The sequence below is a fragment of the Magnolia sinica genome, chromosome 11, assembly GCF_029962835.1.
Source record: "Magnolia sinica isolate HGM2019 chromosome 11, MsV1, whole genome shotgun sequence".
Classification (NCBI taxonomy): domain Eukaryota; kingdom Viridiplantae; phylum Streptophyta; class Magnoliopsida; order Magnoliales; family Magnoliaceae; genus Magnolia; species Magnolia sinica.
The window spans coordinates 50,158,942-50,179,954 of record NC_080583.1 but is presented as its reverse complement, the minus strand read 5'-3'; positions in this window follow the sequence as shown (position 1 = coordinate 50,179,954).

Sequence of the window (21,013 nt, the reverse complement as noted above, 5' to 3'; positions counted from 1 at the left end):
GTGCGCTCGTGCTAGTCGAGTTCGTCAAGTAACCCGACTGTCCGATGTATGTTCACCATGTATGGACGCTACTGTATGAATCTAGGGTACCGAACTTACCAACGAAATCCTATTAACCATGGTACCTTAATCCGCTAAGACTCATGAGCCAGACATGGTGGTATGGGACACCATGGTCGAGCCGTCGGCCTACGCCGGGGTGACGACCCTCCTCGTAGTGACCAAAGTGAGCAACCAAACTTGTGAGTTCGATTATGGTGGTATGTGATACTATATTCGTGCTGTTGTCGGCCTACATCGATTGGTGATGAGCCCTTTGTAGTGACCTCGAGCATGCCTCGGATACCGCATTGAGGTGACGAGCCTTACGGTGTAACGAAGGTATGATAGGCGTGCATTGATTGGTGACGAACCCTTTGCTACGACCTAAAAACATATGATCGTATGAGATATCTGGATGACGACCCTAGAATGGATCACTGTTTGGATGGTAATATGAGGAAGGTATCTTAGCTTCCCAATCTGTTGTATGAAAAGGACTAATAATAACTTGGTAATCATGTTCATGCACCGCATTTGCATGTGCTTTGTAGATGTGGCGCACTTTGAGGCGATGTCATGCGTAACGTAAGATGAAGACGCCGAGGGTGTACGCGTGAGGGCACGCAACAGGCTCGCATACATCCTTGCATTAACAAGAGTACTTAGGACTTGTTTAATTATTCTCGCTTTATCATTACTGCTTGATTGAACTCGATAACATGTTAACCTTTGCCTTATTGTTCCACCGAGTTGATCACTCACTCCCACGTCAGGCGGTGTTAAACACCCACCGACTCTGTAGCCCTGGTGTTGCAGATGTGGATGCGATCTCCGAGGCAGAGCGGGAGATGGATGATGATGAGGCGGCTTTCTCTTTTTCTGACGGGTTCTAGTGAGCCTTGTTCGAATGCGGATGCTGGGACTTCTTTTAGGATTTAAATGATGTAATTTGATACTTGTAATTTTGATAATAACACTTACATTACGACCTGGTATGTACTTCAGGGATTCGCACATGTACACATATGATTCTATAAGTCTTCCGCTTGCTTTCTTCACTTATCCCTGAATTATATTTGCTATTTGGCTTAATCTATTCCATGTTTTATGCACTAATACGACAACATACATCCATCATTAAATATGTTGCATAAGTGATGTTTTGAAACTCGGGAGTTGAGTTATGCTCGACCCCGAATTTCAGGGCGGCTCGGGTTCGTCTAATCACGTCCTACGTGGCGAAAGCAATCTCAGCCACGAACTTAAGGCTGATTACCGATTTCCTAGACTATTCATAGTCCCAAACACATTACACTACAACAGATATTCGTATTGAATGTAGAACAGTAATGGAACAACAACTTCAACCATATAGCATATGAGTACTTAAAGAGTATCAACTTAACATGAATGTAAGCATAAGTAATGCTTGAACTTAAACAACAAGGAATGTAACTTGCATGAAGGAAATCATACACACTAGTGGGAGAGTTGAGAATCGCTTCTCAATGCCCATACTAGGTTGATATATCACACTTTAGATCATTCAGACATTTCTACAAACACTTAGAATACATAATACAACATACATGACGTATGTTGAAATACACGCATTTGGACAATTCCTTTTGCCAAGGAGTTGTCACACATACATCTAGCATAAATACACGACAAATAATCATGGCAAACACAGGTTCATATTTTATACGTAAATGGTACTTCCTACATATACATAGAATACACAAATCTCAATATAACACATGCATATCAGGAACACAAAATAAACATAACACTTGGCTTATGAAGTCTCATCCATAACAAGAATAAACCATTCACTGGCATTGAAAGCCTTAAAAACCATAACCTATATGATTAAAGTCCACACGTTAATCCAGAAAAGAACACCGAACTAATTTCAGATGATTTGTCTTCGTCAACAGCGATAAGATAACCTAAAGCAAGAATAAAAATGAGCTACAGCAACACAAAGACTAATCTAAGCTCTAACACAGATTAGGGTTAGGTTAACTTACCCAAGGATGAACTCAGAATCGCCGGAATAACGATTCAAAAGTGAAGGTTTAAGGATGAAGAAGAACAGGAAAGAATCTAAGATGATTCACCAACTTCTCTCTCACTTTCTCTCTCTTTTCCTCTCTCTTTCTTAGCTAGGGTTAGGAAATTCGTATGGAAAAGAGAGCTAGGGTTTTAAGGTCTATAAATAGGCCTAACATTGATGAAAATAACCCCAGGGCCAAGGTATACTTAGGGTATAACCAAAATCGGCCTCTCACGATCCAACAGAGCACTTTCGATGGGCCTATTACCACGAAATGTTGGACTTAAGCTCACTGACCATAGATATAGGTCAAGCCGAGTTTTCGCTCCAATCAGGTTTCAGCCGTGGCGGACCACACTTAATTCAACGGTCACAACGGAATCTCGATCAGTCCACAAGCACAAGAACATGCCCGGGCCACCTTTCCTATTCGAGGGTGAAATTGGGTCGAATCCAACGGTCGGATAACTTAAAATCGTCGCGCACGACTCTGATTTCATAAAATCTTATTTAATTTCTAACCGTTCTCACACTCTTCACTCCGACTCAATCAAATCGACACCGTGTTCATCCTGGACTTGATTTTTGAGGTGATGACCAAGTCCAACATGGTGACCAACACACTAAGATCATCGCTATCGGACTTACGACGCGTGGTCCAGTCCGATACGAACTTCTAAAAATTTCCAAGAGCAACTGGATTTAGTGATGGATCCCAGATTTCAGAGTAACCTAGCGCTAACTATTCTACATATTTAGAGTAAAGTAGATCCAATTTAAAGTGATTGTTGCAAATTTCACAAGCAATCGAGTATAGCGCTAATTACCCCAAAAACAACTTCTAAGGAAAATAGAGGTAGTACTCGGGTCTTGGCACAAAATTTTCAGGGTCATTACAATCTACCCCCCTTAAAGAAAATTTCGTCTTCGAAATTCATACCTTCTCATATTCCTCAAGGATCTGAGGGTAGCTCTTTCTAACCTCAGCTTCAGATTCCCAAGTAGCCTCTTCTTCACTATGATGCGTCCATAGCACCTTCACAAGAGGGATAACCTTGCTACGCAATACCTGCTCCTTCCTGTCGAGAATACGCGTCGGTCGCAGTACATAAGTGGCATCCTCACTCAACTGCACCTGCTCCCAACTGATAATATGCGAAGGATCAGGAACGTACTTCTTCAGCATAGAAACATGAAATACGTTATGCACGCCCGCAAGAGGTGTGGGCAAAGCAAGGCGGTATGCTACCGCTCCCACTCGATCCAGAACTTGAAATGGACCAATAAATCTCGGCGTCAGCTTCCCCTTCTTACCGAACCGCAGAACTCCCTTCATAGGAGAGACCTTAAGAAACACATGGTCTCCAACCTCAAACTCAAGTGGTCGACGCCTCGACGTCAACTCTTCTCGCCACTGCCGTCAAGTCGACGTCGAATAATGTCAACTTTCTCTGAAGTCGCCTGCACCAACTCTGGGCCAATCAAACTACGCTCACCAACTTCTGCCCAGCAATGCGGTGCTCTGCACGGGCGACCATACGATGCCTCATAGGGAGCCATGCCAATACTCGCTTAGAAACTGTTATTATACGCGAACTCTGCATACTGAAGACAATCATCCCAACTGTCCTTGAAATCCAAAACACAAGCTCCCAACATGTCTTCCAGGACCTGATTCACGCGTTCCGTCTGCCCATCTGTCTGCGGATGAAACGCGGTGCTGAACTTCAATTTCACACCCATCGCTTCCTGAATACGAGTCCAGAAGATAGATGTGAAATGCGTGTCTCTATCAGACACAATCTCCAAGGGAACTCCATGCAGACGTACAATCTCCTTGATATACAACCTAGCTAACTCATCTGCAGAGTTTGTGACTCTGATCAGTAAGAAGTGAGCCGACTTCGTCAATCGGTCGACGATCACCCAAATAGAGTCATATCCCTTCCTCGTTCTCGGCAACCCAGAAATAAAATCCATAGAGATGAAGTCCCACTTCCATTCTGCTATGGGCATGGGCTGAAGCAACCCAGGAGGTCGGCGATGCTCTGCCTTGACCTGCTGGCACGTGAGACAACGAGAGACAAACTCAGCAATATGGACCTTCATATTGTCCCACCAATAAGATCTTCTCATATCCTGATACATCTTCGTGCTACCTGGATGCATCGCAAGCTTAGAACTATGGGCTAACTCGAGAACCTCCCGTCTCAAGTCAGGGATGTCAGGAACACATAACCGGCCACGAAATCATAGGCCCCCATCAGAACTAACACTCCAGTCAGAGTTCTCATCTGTACCAACCCGCTTCCTCATCTTCGCCAAAAGCTCATCATCTGCCTGAGCTGCAACGATCTTCTTGTCGATAAGGGGCTATATACGAATGTGTGCGATAACCTCATACGACTCTTCCACCGTAAGCTTCGCTCAAAGTCTCGATAAACTCCTACATATCCCACTCGCTATTATCAGGAGTTGCAAACTCAATAGCCTTCTTGCGACTCAACGCATCCGCCACAAGGTTCGCCTTGCCGGATGGTATGAAACATCGAACTTAAAGTCTTTCAATGTTTCCATTCATCGGTTGCCTCATATTCAAATCATGCGCGTGAAAATATACTTAAGGCTCTTATGGTCGCAGAAGAGCTCGAACTCCTCTCCATAGAGGTAATGTCTCCAGAGCTTTAATGCGAAAATGACAATGCCATTCCCGGTCGTGCGTAGGGTAATTCGCTTCCTGACCCGAAGCATAAGCAATCACCCTGTCCTTCGGCATAAGGACACAACCCAAACACGAGAGGCGTCAGTATATATAATACACTTAACCCCTTGCTCGTAATACTAGCACAGGGGCGACGTCAACTTGTCCTTCACTCTTGAAAAGCTTCCTCCGCCTCTTATTCCAAGCAAACTTCAAATCTTTTCGTGTCAATTGACAATGGTCTGACAATCTTCGAGAAGTCTTGAATGAAGCGTAAATAATAGCTGCAAGACCCGAAAGCTCCTTACCTCGAATCGAACCAGCCGCTTCCACTCCGCACCGTAGCTACCTTGGCAAGATCGACGGTTATCCCTTCCTTGGACACCACATGTCCTAGGAACTTGACTTCCTCTTTCCAGAAATCACACTTCTTGAACTGTGCAAAAAGCCGATTCTTCCTAAGAGTATCCAAAACCGCTCTTAAGTGCTCCTCATGCTCTTCCCGACTTGCCGAATATATCAAGATGTCATCGATAAAGACAATGACGAATCGGAACAAGGATGGCCGAAACACCCTGTTCATCCGATCCATGAACACGGCCGGTGCGTTCATAAGACCGAACGACATCACAAGGATCTCATAGTGACCGAAGCTAGTCCTGAAAGTGGTCTTTTGCACGTCCTCATCCTTGAGGCGCAACTGGTGATACCCTGACTACAGATCAACCTTCGAAAAGTACCGTGCCCCCTTCAATTGATCAAACAGATCATCAATCCTAGGCAAAGGGTACTTATTCTTCATAGTTACCAAATTCAACCTGCGATAATCAATACATAATCGCAAGGAACCATCCTTCTTCTTCACAAACAAAACAGGTGCTCCCCAAGGAGACACTAGGCCGAATAAAACCCAAATTCAGCAAACCATCTATCTGCTTCCTCAACTCCTCCATTTCACTCGGAGGCATACGATAGGTGGGTAAAGAAATGGGCGCCGCACCAGGTATGAGATCGATAGCAAAATCAATCTCGCGCTAAGAAGGTAATCCAAGAATCGCCTCAAACACATCTTCAAACTTCCGAACTACCGGCGTGCTAACTAACGCCGATTCAGCCATACTCTCTAACAGAGAAGTATAATAATCAAGATGAAGAGGGTAACTGACCTGAACTGGGAAAGTAACTGTCTCGCCCTCAGGTCCATGAATGGTTACCAACCTTGCTTCACAATTAATCTCTGCTCGCATCTTCATGAGCCAATCCATACCCATAATAACATCGTAATGATAAAGAGGTGCGACAAGAAAATCAACACGGATCGATCCACTCCCTAGATCGACCAAACAATCCATACAACGCTTGCCCAAAGCAGAGGAAATCCCCGTATCGGTAGTAAGCGTCACTCCTTGCATAGGAACAGTTCTCAAACCCAAACGCCTAACTGCTGCATAAGATATAAGAGAAGTAGTGGACCTGTATCCACCAACATAGAAATGGGAATACCTTCAATGTCTGTAACCTCAAAAGATCTCGCTGTCAAGTCACGAAGGATCTCGAGAGCGCATGAACTCGAGCCTGCTGCAGGATTCGGCGGAGGAACCATGGGCGGCTGAGGTGGCCTGAGGAACTGCAGGTCCGAAGGATGGATGAGCTGGCGAACGAAGAGGTGGAGGAGAAATAACCGGAGCATCGGATGGCTAATCCTCTGCGGTGGAGTAAAACCACGGCTCATACGGGAAAAGCAAAAACGATCCAAATGCCCCACCTTCCCACAATACGGATGAAGATCCGCATCCATTGAGCGGGCGGCAACGCCTAGGAGGAGAATCGCCGTGGCCTCTTGCGAGAAAAGGTGTACCCGAAAGTCGTAGCGGCCTAGGAACCATTGGTGCTCGCATGCATGATCCTGCTCTGCTCGCGAGGACATGCTCACCAACTCCGCATAGGAAGAAATGATAGCATAGCATATCTTCGATCGGATCTCATGCCTCAACCCTCAGAAAAGCGCCGCATCCTCATCTGTTGATCGCCCTCAAAGGAACATACCGACCTAGCTCGGTGAACCGGTTCTCATACTCCGTCACCGAAATCCCTCCTGGCGGAGGCGAAGGAACTCACTCTCCTTCTCATGTCGATGCAGTAGGAAAATACTTCTCGTGAAGCGTGCCTCAAACGCCCCACGACCACTCAAATCCTTTCTCGACAGGTTCGAAGAACACTGTCCCACCATAAACCGGCCTCCTTCTCAAACATGAAGGAGGCAAGCTGAACCTGCTCAACCTGAGCAGTGTAGCAGTCTCGGCATCTTAGAGATGCGATCGATCCAATACTCGGCCTCCTCGGGTCTATGAGAACAAGAAAATGTGGGAGGTCGTAAGCGTTGGAATCACTTAAAAGTGCCACTCGCACTAGCGCTCCCGGATGGGGGCATAGGTGAAGTAGGAGGAGTCGCCCACCGATTGAGCAAAGATGCCAACCATGAAAGAGAGGAACTCCTGCTGCTTGCTGCTGCATCAACCGCATCATCTGCTCAAACCTATGAGGAGGTGGAGTAGACAAAGATGCACGGCTCGGCGGAACCGAAGGCGTGACTAGAGGAGTCATAGGTGTCGGCCCAACACGGCATGAGACGGGCCCGCCTGTGGATCCGTCTATCGCTCAAGGGAGGAACCCCCGCAAGCGACTCAACCAAGGAGAGACGGGCCGAAGTCTTCAAACCCTTAGGAGGTATACCCTACATTCAAAAGAGGATGCAACCTCGTAAGATTCTACGTCCACATAATCCATCCACATAGCATTCACAACACACAACTCCAAAGATAAGCAACATGCATTCCATTAAACAAAATTGTCGCAATACAAGAGGCAGCATTACATGAATCACGAAAAGGAAAGCATGTGAACTACAATATCTAACACTTCAAACAACAAAAATAACTTCCAACTACAAAAGCCAACAACGGCTACACACGGAAAGAAACAACAAACAAATCAAAGGATGACTACAACGACAACTACTCGTCGAAATCAGGAGATGGAGGCGGGGCACCCTTATCTTGCAAGCAACAGATAGACTTAAGAGTTTGAGTCACCTTCTAAAACTTATGCTTCATAAGGCCTCAAAGATCCATGATATCTTGGCGTAAAATGCCCCTTCTTAAGCGAGCAATACGGCATCACGGCGCTATGCTCTGCTGCGGTGCCACGGAGGAGAGCTCTCACTCGTATCCCGTGCCTCAACTTCTTCCTCATCTGCTCTGTTTCTTCTTCAATCTCAGCACCACCTTTAACATAACTCTCATCCTCATCACTCTGACTCATCCTCACTCTCGAGGCTTGTCAACGAGGACCAATCTCCATCTCCTTAAGGGTTGTCAGATTAATATGACGAACATGAACCGGCTTCTGCTCCAAGCCTATAGCCAAACTCATGAGCAAGCTTACAAATAAGGCGGCCAAAAGGAAGCAATTCGGTCCTCCTAGTCGAACGAGCGATAAGGATAACCTGACGCAAGATGTACGTCGGCACACACAACTTCGCTCCTTACCCGATACAGAAAATCTACCATCAGACGCGTACATTTGCAGCGATTGCTCCACCTAGGATATACATTGAAAGTACACATGTGGTGAAGCAAGCGGAAGTCATCCGTCATGTTGGTAGCCAAGACTCCTATTAGGCTACCATTCGACAAGACGACACAAGAACCGGGTGCGACGGTCCCTCTCACGCATATTGTTCAAATTCACTGGTATGCACCTCACCAAGTGGCACATTCAAGAGTCGGGATATCAAAGCGCGTTGACCGTAGCCTCCCGACCGCTACCACAAGGAATCTTGAACTGCAGAGGCTCCAGCGAAGGATCACGAATATTGGCATAAAAGCTCGAACAGGTACTTGCATTTGCGCGATACTCGCCTCAAACAAGGGACACCAACCAGCCCCTTCCAGCGCTCCAACAACAGTCGCCATACAACAGCGGATCTACATGAGCTTCAAAAAGGACCCTACGGCCCTCATAGATTCCATGAGATAGCTCCGCCAATAAAGTTCTTCCAACGGGAGACTGAGGATCGAGATCCCACTTTGTTTGAAACTCACGGACGACAGTCGTGCTCCCGGCGGCATCTCTTGGCCTCCGTGCACGGGTTGGGCGGCTAGGCCCGGCTTCATCCACGGGCGCTCTCTTCTTCCCCATCAAAGAAAGAAGGGTAGAGATGGAAAATATGGTCGTGATAAACTCAAAGAGGGCCATGAGAAATGAGAGAAAGAGAGAAATAGGAAGGATGGTGAAGCTTCCACACACTTGAGGTCCTAAAGATGAATTTGGGAGCCCAAAAGAGAAGAAAAGGAAGTGTAAACAGCAATGGGGGTGAGGGTTTTGAGATGGGTTGGTAGGGTTTGCACGAAAATGGAAGAAGAAAAAGATTTGAAAGAGATTTGGAGAAGAACTTGAAGGAAAGGAGAGCTTGGGAGGGAGGATTATGAAGGAAGTAGGGTATAGAAAGAGTTTTAATCAACAAACTATGGAGGGGTGGGCCACACTAGGCCATACATTCGTCGGCCTGGGCCGGCCCGCCCGACCTGGCCCGCTGATCGGCGAGGGCTCGCCGAACCGGTGATGACATCGCCGGTCTCTGGATCGACCGGCAATGGCTCGTCGTTTGGGCGAGGTCCTCATGGCCCCTAAGCACTAAAAAAATGTGGGTCCCCCCCTGGGCCCCACTGGAAATGCCCCGATCGGCCCCTTTGCATGATTCGACGCCTATCGGGCCATTCGAGCAAAAATCTGATACAAACAGAGATTTCTTGAAGATTGAAGGGTTGAAATGGGATGATAAACCATCTAAACTCATTAATAGATGGTCTAGAAGAGGTTTCGGGTCGCTGTGTGTGATCAGGAGAGAGCACAGACTTGATCTTGGTGATTGTTTTCAGTAAACTTTCGCCAATAGAAGCAACGGAGCACAAACACACAATCTACGATAAACTCACACCCAAATACACTAAAGTGGCGACAGCGTGCGGTGTGTGACCATAACCCAGGTCCAGTTTAATCCAAATCATGCTCTGATACCAACTTGTAACGCCCTGAAATTCGGGGGTCGAGCATAACTCAGCTCCCGAGTTCCAAAACATCACTTATGCAACATATTTAATGATGGATGTATGTTATCTGTATTAGTGCATAAAACATGGAATAAATTAACCCAAATTGCAGCTATAATTCAGAGATAAGTGAAGAACGCAAGCGGAAGACTTAAAGAAATATATGTGTACATGTGCGAATCCCTGAAATACATATACATACCAGGTCGTAATGTAAGTGTTGCTATCAAAATTACAAGTATCAAATTAAATCATTTAATTTCCAAAAGAAATCCCAGCATCCCAATAAGAACAAGGTTGAAAAGGCCAAGTTATATGTCCTAGAAGGGGGTGAATAGGACAATGCTAAATAAAACTTATAACATGGAATTAAAAAGAATATGATAGCCAAAGTAAATCACAATGCAGGAAAGTAAAATAACCTCAAAATTCAGATCTTGAGAGGTTGATACAAATGTTGTTCTAAGGACAACCTTACACCAAAAACCAGAGTTTATGGTAGGACAACCTTATTTCTAGAAAGATCTTTGTATCAAATCTCAAATCGAAAAGGAATACAGAAATAAATACAAACTGAATTGAAATAGATTGTAATCACAAATGTATTATTCTAGGGAAAGCCATACACCATAAAAATGGCAGGGCAACCTTGCTGGAATAACTTTCAAAAGAAATTAAATATTAAGTTGATAAAGGAATAGCAGAAAATAAATTCTAAACTATTACAACATTCTCACAATGCTTGAATTAAATGATTACAACATTCACCACCATACATACATCCCACAAAAGAATAATTAAAGATCAGAAGTATAAATCATTCAACCACAACACAAGGGATTATAGTGGTTCGCCTGTGTGTTCACCAACTGTTAAACAACAGCCACACAAAATGCTACTCCACTCCTAATATCCTCACACAGGGGATATTAGCGTTCACTAACAAAATAGGTTTTCCCAGGTTCACCCAAAACCTTTACAATTATGTCTTTGTCTGTGGGCTTACACAATTAAAAAACCCCACTTCTGAGTTTTCCTGGCTCTCCTCTGATAACCAATACAACAAGATTTTTCTAGCAAATCTTGAAAGAAACCAAAACAAAAAGGAATTTACAATTAAATGTAAAATACCTGATTATCTCCTTCGTTGTAGCAGCCCGGTAGAACCAAATCAGAGTAGATGATTGAATGTCCAAGTTCAATGTCCAGTACTTAATTATAATGGTTCTAATTCTAATAGATTTTAAATTAAACCAAATAGGGCTTGCCTTAATTGATTTTGATTCCAAAGAAAGGGAATAACAATTCCTCTTATCAAATTAGATTGGAATAGCTGAAACAAAATCAATTAAATAAAGCTAAGGAAAGAGAATATTAAATAAGCACACTTAGCTTAGATGGGGCACAGAATTATCTCTCAGAAGTTCGATGAAGATTGGGTTGAATGGATTAATTAATTCGATGAATTCTTCTAAGATTCGTGCACTATTTATAGGTGAGCAGATCGCGTTTTCGACTAGTCTAGGGAGCTCTTCGACTAGTCAAAGCAATAAAAAATATTTGAAAACTCCAACGGGATATGCTTTGACCATTCTACGACTGGTCGGAGGTCTCCTTCGACTGATCGTAGGTTTCCTTCGACTGGTCGAAGAACCTATAAAATATCGCTGGATTTCGAGTCGAAGATTTTCGACTGGTCGTAGATGCAGTCGACACTGTTCCTACGACTGGTCGAACAGATTCCTGGACTAGTCGAAGCCTAACAGATTTCATCCGAAATTTGTAACAAACTCATGACTGATCGAGGAATTTCTTAGACTGGTCGAAGCAACTCTAGGACTAGTCGAAGAAGGCCTAGGACTAGTCGAAGAACAGACCAAACTTATGTAAAATAAACATTCGGTTTATGTATCTAAAATAACCTACTTCTAAGGTCAACCTATGGTCAATCAAACCTCAACCATCAAGTATGGACATTGAAACATTACGAACAAGTGACCTTGAAGTATGAGCCTTGAAGTCTTGATGTAGTTGAAACCTTGATTAGCTCAATCTTGAAAGTGTACAAACTGCCTTGAACTCTTCTTGAAGTCTTGCAGCTTGAGTCTTGTCTTGTGAGCTTTGCTTGTTTATGAATGTTGATCCTTGAGAGAGCTTCACTTATGCAAGTTATATATAACAGTGATTTTGGCACCACAAATTTGACAACAGACAGGGATATAAACTATAGCACTTACAATCTCCCCCTTTGTCAAATTAGTGACAAAACACATAACCAAGATAAACAAAAAGTAAAACAACTGGTTAATACCTGCAAATCAATATTCAATATTCAACATTCAACCAATTTCATTCAACAAGCTCAAACATACTCCCCCACTCCCCCTGAGTAACATAATCAATGCTACTCCTCTCACAATCACATCGTTAAGAACAAACCATTCTCCCCCTTTTTGTCACAATATGACAAAGGAGAACTAAATAAAGGAATATATGAGAGTAAACATGAGGAGGTAAGAGAGTATAGCAAAAGAGTGATAGAGATACTCAGCATAGCATCACATAGAATAAATATCCAGCATAAAACATAGATAGTATCCAACTCAAAATCAGTCAACCAAGTGCTAAGTTATAAAGTTATTACAGACCAGAAGTCTCATAAAAACTACTCAGAACCAGAACTTGATGACGGAGCAGGAATAGAGGGATCAAGTTGGTGCATGCCTTTGTTCAAGCGCCTAAGATATTTGCGCATGTACTTGAATTGCAAATCATGAGCAACAGACATGTTTTCCATCTTTACATTTATATTCTCAACTTTCTCCTCTAATGCACTCAGACGAGCATCAACATCAGATGGTACAAAATCTGGATCATTTGTTGAGTCAGAATCCAGTTCCTCAAAAATGTCATCCATATTAATGTCATCACCAGCTTCTTCATGACCACCACCACCACCACCACCTTGTTCAGGAAGTAGATCCAACTTCATCTTATTGATATTAGTATTGTTGAAAATCATATGATGGATAGGTACCTCATCAACCGGCATATCGACTAACATATGTGTAACCAATACAGTCATTAAATAGGCAAAAGGAATGTCATTATGACCAGGATGGAGTCGAAACTGAAGAATAAAATGACAGATTAAGGATGGTAAACAAATTTGAGTACCATTGGAAATAGCATGAATAACACAAACCATAAACGAAGTCAAGTCAGATTTATTACCCGAACGATGATATAGATTGGACACAAAGATTTTGTGGAGAATTCTGTACTTAGGTAACAAATACCCTGTGGGAAGCGCATTACCTTTTTGAGTCCATTGAACATCCATGTTACACAAATCTCTAGTGAGCATGCATTTTTCAGACATTGAGGGTTTATCAGTTAAGTTATGGATAGGAATACCCTCATCATTCACAGGAATGTCCATAAGGGCTGAAATTAAATGACGATCAACGTCAAAAGGCCCTTCTCTAGTTGAAATTTTAAAAGTTAAATTATCCTGTGAGAAAGCACTAATACATGTAAACATAGATTGGGCAATGGACCGGTATACAGGCCCACCCCAATGTAATAAGTTAACCCAACCTACAGCTTCAAGCATGGGAAGGATGTCAAAAGGTGCAATATGATTAACATCAACAGGATGTTCAACAATAACATTACGTAATCTAATGTCCCTAACATATGATGGATCATCATTGGGAACAAGAAGATGACGCTTAGAGATAACGGTCGATCTGGAGGAAGAAGAAGGACCACAGGAAGTAGTTTTTCTACCTCTAGAAGCCATTTGCAACAAGGATATCAAGGATTTAAGAAGTTGCAAAGGATTGAGAAGTGGGTTTATTTAAAATAGATTTTTCAAAATCCAAACCCCAAATCTCAATGAAATTCAAAATAGAAAACTTCAAGCTAGAAAAGGAAACAATCTAGACACAAATCTGCAAGAAAAACGGGATTTGGAACACTCATCTTTACATTTATATTCTCAACTTTATTTTCTAATGCACTAAGACGAGCATGAACATCAGATGGTTCAAAATCTGGATCATTTGTTGAGTCAGAATCCAGTTCCTCAAAAATATCATCCATATTAATGTCGACTGGACGAGTGTACTTACGACTGGTCGAAGAATGCCTAAAAATTCATATTTCTTGCAAATTATACAAAAATTGGAATTCAATCTAGCAAATATATATACTATAATACAAGTAAGCATAAATAATCATTTTAAAATGCACATGCCAAGATCAAATTTCATCTTTTTGAACCTGCTTTTATCGAGAGGTTTTGTGAAAATGTCAGCTCGTTGATCTTCAGTAGGAATATATTCTAGAGATATAACTTTTTCTTCTACTAATTCCCTTATATAATGAAATCTAATGTCAATGTGCTTAGTACGAGAATGCTGAATAGGATTTTTTGAAATATTTATCGCACTGGAATTATCACAATGTAATAACATAGAATCCTGTTTAATTTCATAATCACTTAACATTCGTTGTATCCAAACAAGCTGTTTATATGCATTACCAGCTGCGATATACTTAGCTTCAGCTGTTGAAAGTGATATAGAATTTTGTTTCTTACTAAACCAGGAAACTAGACAATTTCCAATGTAAAAACAACCACCACTGGTTAATTTTCTATCATCTAGATTACCGGCCCAGTCGAGTACCCAACTAATTGAACATTGGTTTCATGAGGATACCAGAGACCGAGATTTACTGATTTGCGACATATCTAATAATTCGCTTGACAACAATCAAGTGAGATTCTTTTGGATCGATTGATATTTTGCATAAATACCAACACTTAGAGAAATATCGGGTCTACTAGCCGTTAAATATAACAAACTACCAATCATACTCCGATAAAGTTTTGAGTCAACATTTTTACCATTAAAGTCTTTTGATAGTTTCGGGTAGTACTCATAGGAGTATCGAAATTCTTGCCATTCTCAAATCCAAATCTCTTGATTAGATTCAAAGCATACTTAGATTGAGAAATGAATATTCCTTCAGTTGTTGCTTTACTTGCAATCCAAGGAAATAAGTCAATTCCCCAACCATGCTCATTTCGAATTGTGATTTCATCAAATCTGCAAACTCAGTAGTCAAGTCAGTACAAGTTGATTCATAAATGATATCATCAACATAAATCTGCACCAGTAAGATCTGATCATTATGTTTTTTAACAAACAGAGTTTTATCAACAGATCCCAGTTGAAAATAATGACTTAAAAGAAATTTCGTTAGTTTCTCATACCATGCCCTAGGTGCTTGTTTTAATCCATAAAGTGCCTTTTAAGCCGATATACATAATCAGTATTTTTGGAATCTTCAAATCCCATTGGCTGTTCAACATAGACTTCTTCATGTAAATCGCCATTTAGAAAAGCACTTTTCACATCCATCTAATAGATCTTTATCTTTCTAAAACATGCAATGGATATAAATAGTCTGATAGATTCAAGACGTGCTACTGGTGCAAAGGTTTCATCGAAATCAATTCCTTCAATTTGAGTATAACCTTGTACCACTAGTCTAGCCTTGTTTCTAATTATATTTCCGCACTCGTCAGACTTATTTTTGAAAATCCATTTTGTTCCAATGATGTGTTTATCTTTAGGTCTTGGTACGAGATACCAAACATCATTTCTTACGAATTGGTTGAGTTCATCTTGCATCGCAACAATCCAGTTCTCATCAGCAAGAGATTCTTTTAAGTTAGATGGTTCAATTTGGGATGTAAAACATACATAATTACATATATCCTCAAGTTGTCTACGGGTGCGAACACCGGTGAGAGGGTTTCCAAGAATTTGTGTGGTTGGATGATCTTTAATAGTCCTCAACTTAGAATCAGTCCGATTCGATGAAGTATCGGGTTTATCAATGATTAGTACTTCATCATTTTCTGAATTAGAAATTGGTGTGTTTAAGTGATCATCAATGACAACATTAATGGATTCTTGAATCACACCAGTCCTTTTGTTCAGAACCTTATAAGCTCGATTATTTAAGGAATATCCTAGAAAAATACCTTCATCACTCTTCATATCGAATTTTCTCAAATTTTCACAATCACGTAAAATATAATACTTGCTGCCAAAAACTCGAAAGTATTTAACAGTAGGCTTTTTATTGAACCATAATTCGTAAGCCGTTTTATTATTATCTTTGCTAGTGTAGACTCGGTTAATAATATAGCAAGCTGTGTTGACTGTTTCAGCCCAAAGATTTTTAGAGAGCTTCATGCTATTCAACATGACATTAGCCATTTCTTGAAGCACTCTATTCTTTCTTTCTACAATTCCATTTTGTTGTGGAGTTTTGGGAGCAGAGAATTCATGTAATATTCCTTGGTCAGTACAGAACTTCTCAAAATTGCTATTCTTAAATTTAGATCCATGATCACTATGAATTTTACTGATTTGAGAAGATTTTTCAGTTTGAATCCTTTTGAAAACTTTTCTTACTTCTTCAAGGGTTTGATTTATCCCTTAAGAAGACTACCCAAGTGAATCTAGTAAAGTCATCAACTATTACCAGAATATACTCTTTCCCACCACGACTTCCTGTTCTGGTAGGTCCTATCAGATCCATGTGGAGAAGTTCGAGTGGTCTTGTTTTGGTAATTGAATTCACCATTTTGTGTGAGTTATTTGTTTGTTTGCCTATTTGGCAATCTCCACTTATTTTATCTAATTTTTTTTTTTTGTGTAAACGTATTATATTTTCTCGTTTGCTCAATCTATACAAATTTAGATAATGTACATGTCCAAGACGTTTGTGCCATAAATCGTCTCGTCTGTATGGACCATGTAACATGTTTGATTAGATGAGCTGGATTCGCTAATAATATAGCAATTTTCAGGCGTTCTACGTCCAGTTAATATTACCAGAACCCTTATTGTTTAATATCTCACAACTTTGATTAGAAAGCCGAACATTATGGTTATTATCACATATTTGAGATATACTAAGCAAGTTATGTTTTAAGCCTTCAACATATAAAACATTTTTAAACAAAGGAAGATTAAAAAGTTGAACCGTACCTTGGCCTATAATCTTGCAGTTGCTACCATCACCAAATGTGACTGAACCATCAGTCATATCTTTCAAGATCGGTGAATAAAGCTTTGTCACCTGTCATATGTCTAGAGCATCCACTGTCTAGGTACCACTTTGAATGACTTGTTTCTTTAAAAGCAGTGTGAGCAACTAAGCATGTAACTTTAGGAACCCATTTCATAAAACTAATGGGTTTAGGAACATAGTTGGTCTTCTTTTGTGTATATTTGTAGGAATGACCTATAGAGTTAGATTTTAAGAGCTCCTTGAGTAAATCAACTATCTTTTCAGCTAGTGGATTTTGTTTCTGATTAAAGTTGACATGGCTGCTTCTAGGTTTTTGAAAAGTTTTTGAATTTCTAGAAAAATTTTGATAAGTACTTTTCCCTTTTGAGTTTGAGGACTCTCCTTTAACAAACATAGGAGGAGTATACTTTTGTTTAGGAGGTTGATTTTTATCATAGCCCAACCCGGATCGATCGCCACATTTTCTTGATCCGGATAATAGTTTTTCTAACTTTGGATCACCTTGGGCATATTTCCATGTGTCCTTTAGACTCAGAAGAGAAGATACTTCAGTTTTAAGTTTCTCAATTTCAGATTTTAAATCAATAATTAGGGAGTTTTTGAATTCCAAATCGCATTTTGATTTTTCAAAACAATCGAAAATTTGTGATTTTTCTAAGACAAGTGATTCAAAACATTTTTTGAGTTTAGAAAACTTTTCTTTTGAAGTTTACGTTTGACAGCAATTTTACAACTTTCCTTATATAGGGCATTGTAAGTGTCTTAAAGATCATCTTCATTTTCACATTCACTACTCAGATTTTCTTCACTTGTTGAGTCATTATCTGAAAATCTGAATTTGGTTAGAGTCATAAGAGCTTTAACCTCATTGCCCGACTTAGTTTCAGAATCTTTTGATTCAGAAGAAACTTCAGAATCGGATGATTCATCCCATGTAGCCAACATACCCTTCTTCTTGGGTTTGTCCCTTTTAGGACATCTATTTGCTAAGTGCCCATATTCTTGATTGTAACATTGACTATCTTTCAAAGATTTTTGAGATTTAGGTCTAAACTTCTTTTTATCATTTGATTTTTGAAAATCAACCCTTTTCTTGCTTTTGAAAATCTTGTAAAATTTTTTAGCTAAAAGAGCCATATCATCTTCTGAAATCATCTTTTGAATTACATTTAGAAGATTTTAGTGCGATAGATTTACCTTTAGGAGCTTTAAAGTTTAACTTGTAGGTTTGTAGAGAACCAACTAGTTCTTCTACCCTCATATTATCCGTATCACGAAGTTCCTGGATCGCGGTTACTTTAGAATTGAACCGTTCAGGAAGTGAGCATAGTATTTTTGCACACACTTTACTTTCTGGGATTTTATCGCCAAGACCCCACATTGAGTTTACAATGTCATTCAATCTAGTGTAAAAGTCCATAAACATTTCATTTTCTTCCATATGAATTTCTTCAAATCTCGTTGTGAGGAGTTGGACTTTAGATTTTTTGAAAATAGTAGTAACATCCTGAGTCATAACTAATATATCCCAAGCTTTCTTTTCAGTATCACAGGAAATGATTCTTTTGAACTCATCCGGTGATAGTGCGCAAGTAATTGCATTTAGTGCTTTAGCATTTGCACTACTCTCACTTTTCTGAAGAGTGGTCCATTGGTAATATGGTGTGACTTTCATAGATTTTGAACCATCAACCCCAGTAACTTCCATGATAGGAGGATTCCATTCAGTTACTGTGGCTTGCCACACATTTTCATCCATTGATTTGAGGAAGATCCTCATTCTGGCTTTCCAATAGGCATAGTTGGAGCCATCAAAGGGTGGAGGCCTAGTGACTGAAAGGCTATCAAAATTTGACATCTTAAATAGCTTAAATCGTTAGCTCAAGAATTAAATCCAAGAATAAAAAAGAGCTAATAGGCTTTGATACAACTTGAAAAGGCCAAGCTATATGTCCTAGAGGGGGGGTGAATAGGACAATGCCAAATAAAACTTATAACAGCGGAATTAAAAAGAATATGATAACCAAAGTAAATCATAATGCAGGAAAGTAAAATAACCTCAAAATGCAGATCTTGAGAGGTTGATACAAATGTTGTTCTAAGGACAACCTTACACCAAAAACCAGAGTTTATGGTAGGACAACCTTATTTCTAGAAAGATCTTTGTATCAAATCTCAAACCGAAGAGGAATACAGAAATAAATACAAACTGAATTGAAATAAATTGTAATAAAAAATGTATTGTTCTAGGGACAGCCATACACCATAAAAATGGCAGGGCAACCTTACTGGAACAACTTTCAAAAGAAATTAAATATCAAGCTGATAAAGGAATAGCAAAAAATAAATTCTAAACTATTACAACATTCTCACAATGCTTGAATTAAATAATTACAACATTCACCACCATACATCCATCCCACAAAAGAATAATTAAAGATTAGAAGAATAAATCATTCAACCACAACACAAGGGTTTATAGTGGTTCGCCTGTGTGTTCACCAACTGTTAAACAACAGCCACACAAAATGCTACTCCACTCCTAATATCCTCACACAGGGGATATTAGCGTTCACTAACAAAATAGGTTTTCCTAGGTTCACCCAAAACCTTTATAATTGTGTCTTTGTCGTGGGCTTACACAATTAAAAACCCCACTTCGAGTTTTCCTGGCTCTCCTCGGATAACCAATACAACAAGATTTTTCCGCAAATCTTGAAAGAAACTAAAACAAAAGGAATTTACAATTAAATGTAAAATACTTGATTATCTCCTTCATTGTAGCAGCCTGGTAGAACTAAGTCGAGTAGATGATTGAATGTCCAAGTTCAATGTCCAAGACTCAATTACAATGGTTCTAATCCTAATAGATTTTAAATTAAACCAAATAGGGCTTGCCTTAATTGATTTTGATTCCTAAGAAAGGGAATAACAATTCCTCTTATCAAATTAGATTGGAATAGCGAAACAAAATCAATTAAATAAAGCTAAGGAAAGAGAATATTAAATAAGCACACTTAGCTTAGATGGAGCACGAATTATCTCTCGGAAGTTCGACGAAGATTGGCTTGAATGGATTACTTAATTCAATGATTTCTTCGAGATTCATGCACTAGTTATAGGTGAGCAGATCACGTTTTCGAACTGGTCTAGGAGCTCTTCGACTAGTCGAAGCAATAACGATTTTGAAAAATCCGGCGGGATATGCTTTGGCCGTTCTACGACTGGTCGTTCTACGTCTGGTCGTAGGTCACCTACGAATGGTCGTAGGTTTCCTTCGACGGTCGAAGAACCTATAAAATATTGCGCTGGATTTGAGTCGAAGATTTTCGACCCGTCGAAGATGCAGTCGACACTTTTCCTACGACGGTCGAACAGATTCTGGACTAGTCGAAGCCTAATAGATTTCATCCAAAATTTATAACAAACTCACGACTGATCGAGGATTTCTTAAACTGGTCAAAGCAACTCTAGGACTAGTCGAAGAAGGCCTAGGACTAGTCGAAGAATCAGACCAAACTCATGTAAAATAAACATTCGATTTATGTATCCAAAATGACCTACTTCTAAGGTCAACCTATGGTCATCAAACCTCAACCATGAAGTATGGACATTGAAACATTAGGAACAAGTGACCTTGAAGTATGAGCCTTGAAGTCTTGATGTAGTTGAAACATTGATGTAGCTCAATCTTAAAAGTGTACAAACTGCCTTGAACTCTTCTTGAAGTCTTGCAGCTTGAGTCTTGTCTTGTGAGCTTTGCTTGTTTATGAATGTTGATCCTTGAGAGAGCTTCACTTATGCAAGTTATATATAACGATGATTTTGGCACCACAAATTTGACAAATACAAGGATATAAACTATAACACTTACAGTTCACACACGTCTGAAAACTGCATGAAAGAGAAAGCAACCTCATCATCCTCAATCTCCCGCTCTACCTCAGAGGTCTCATACATCTGCAGCTAAGACAGAGTCTG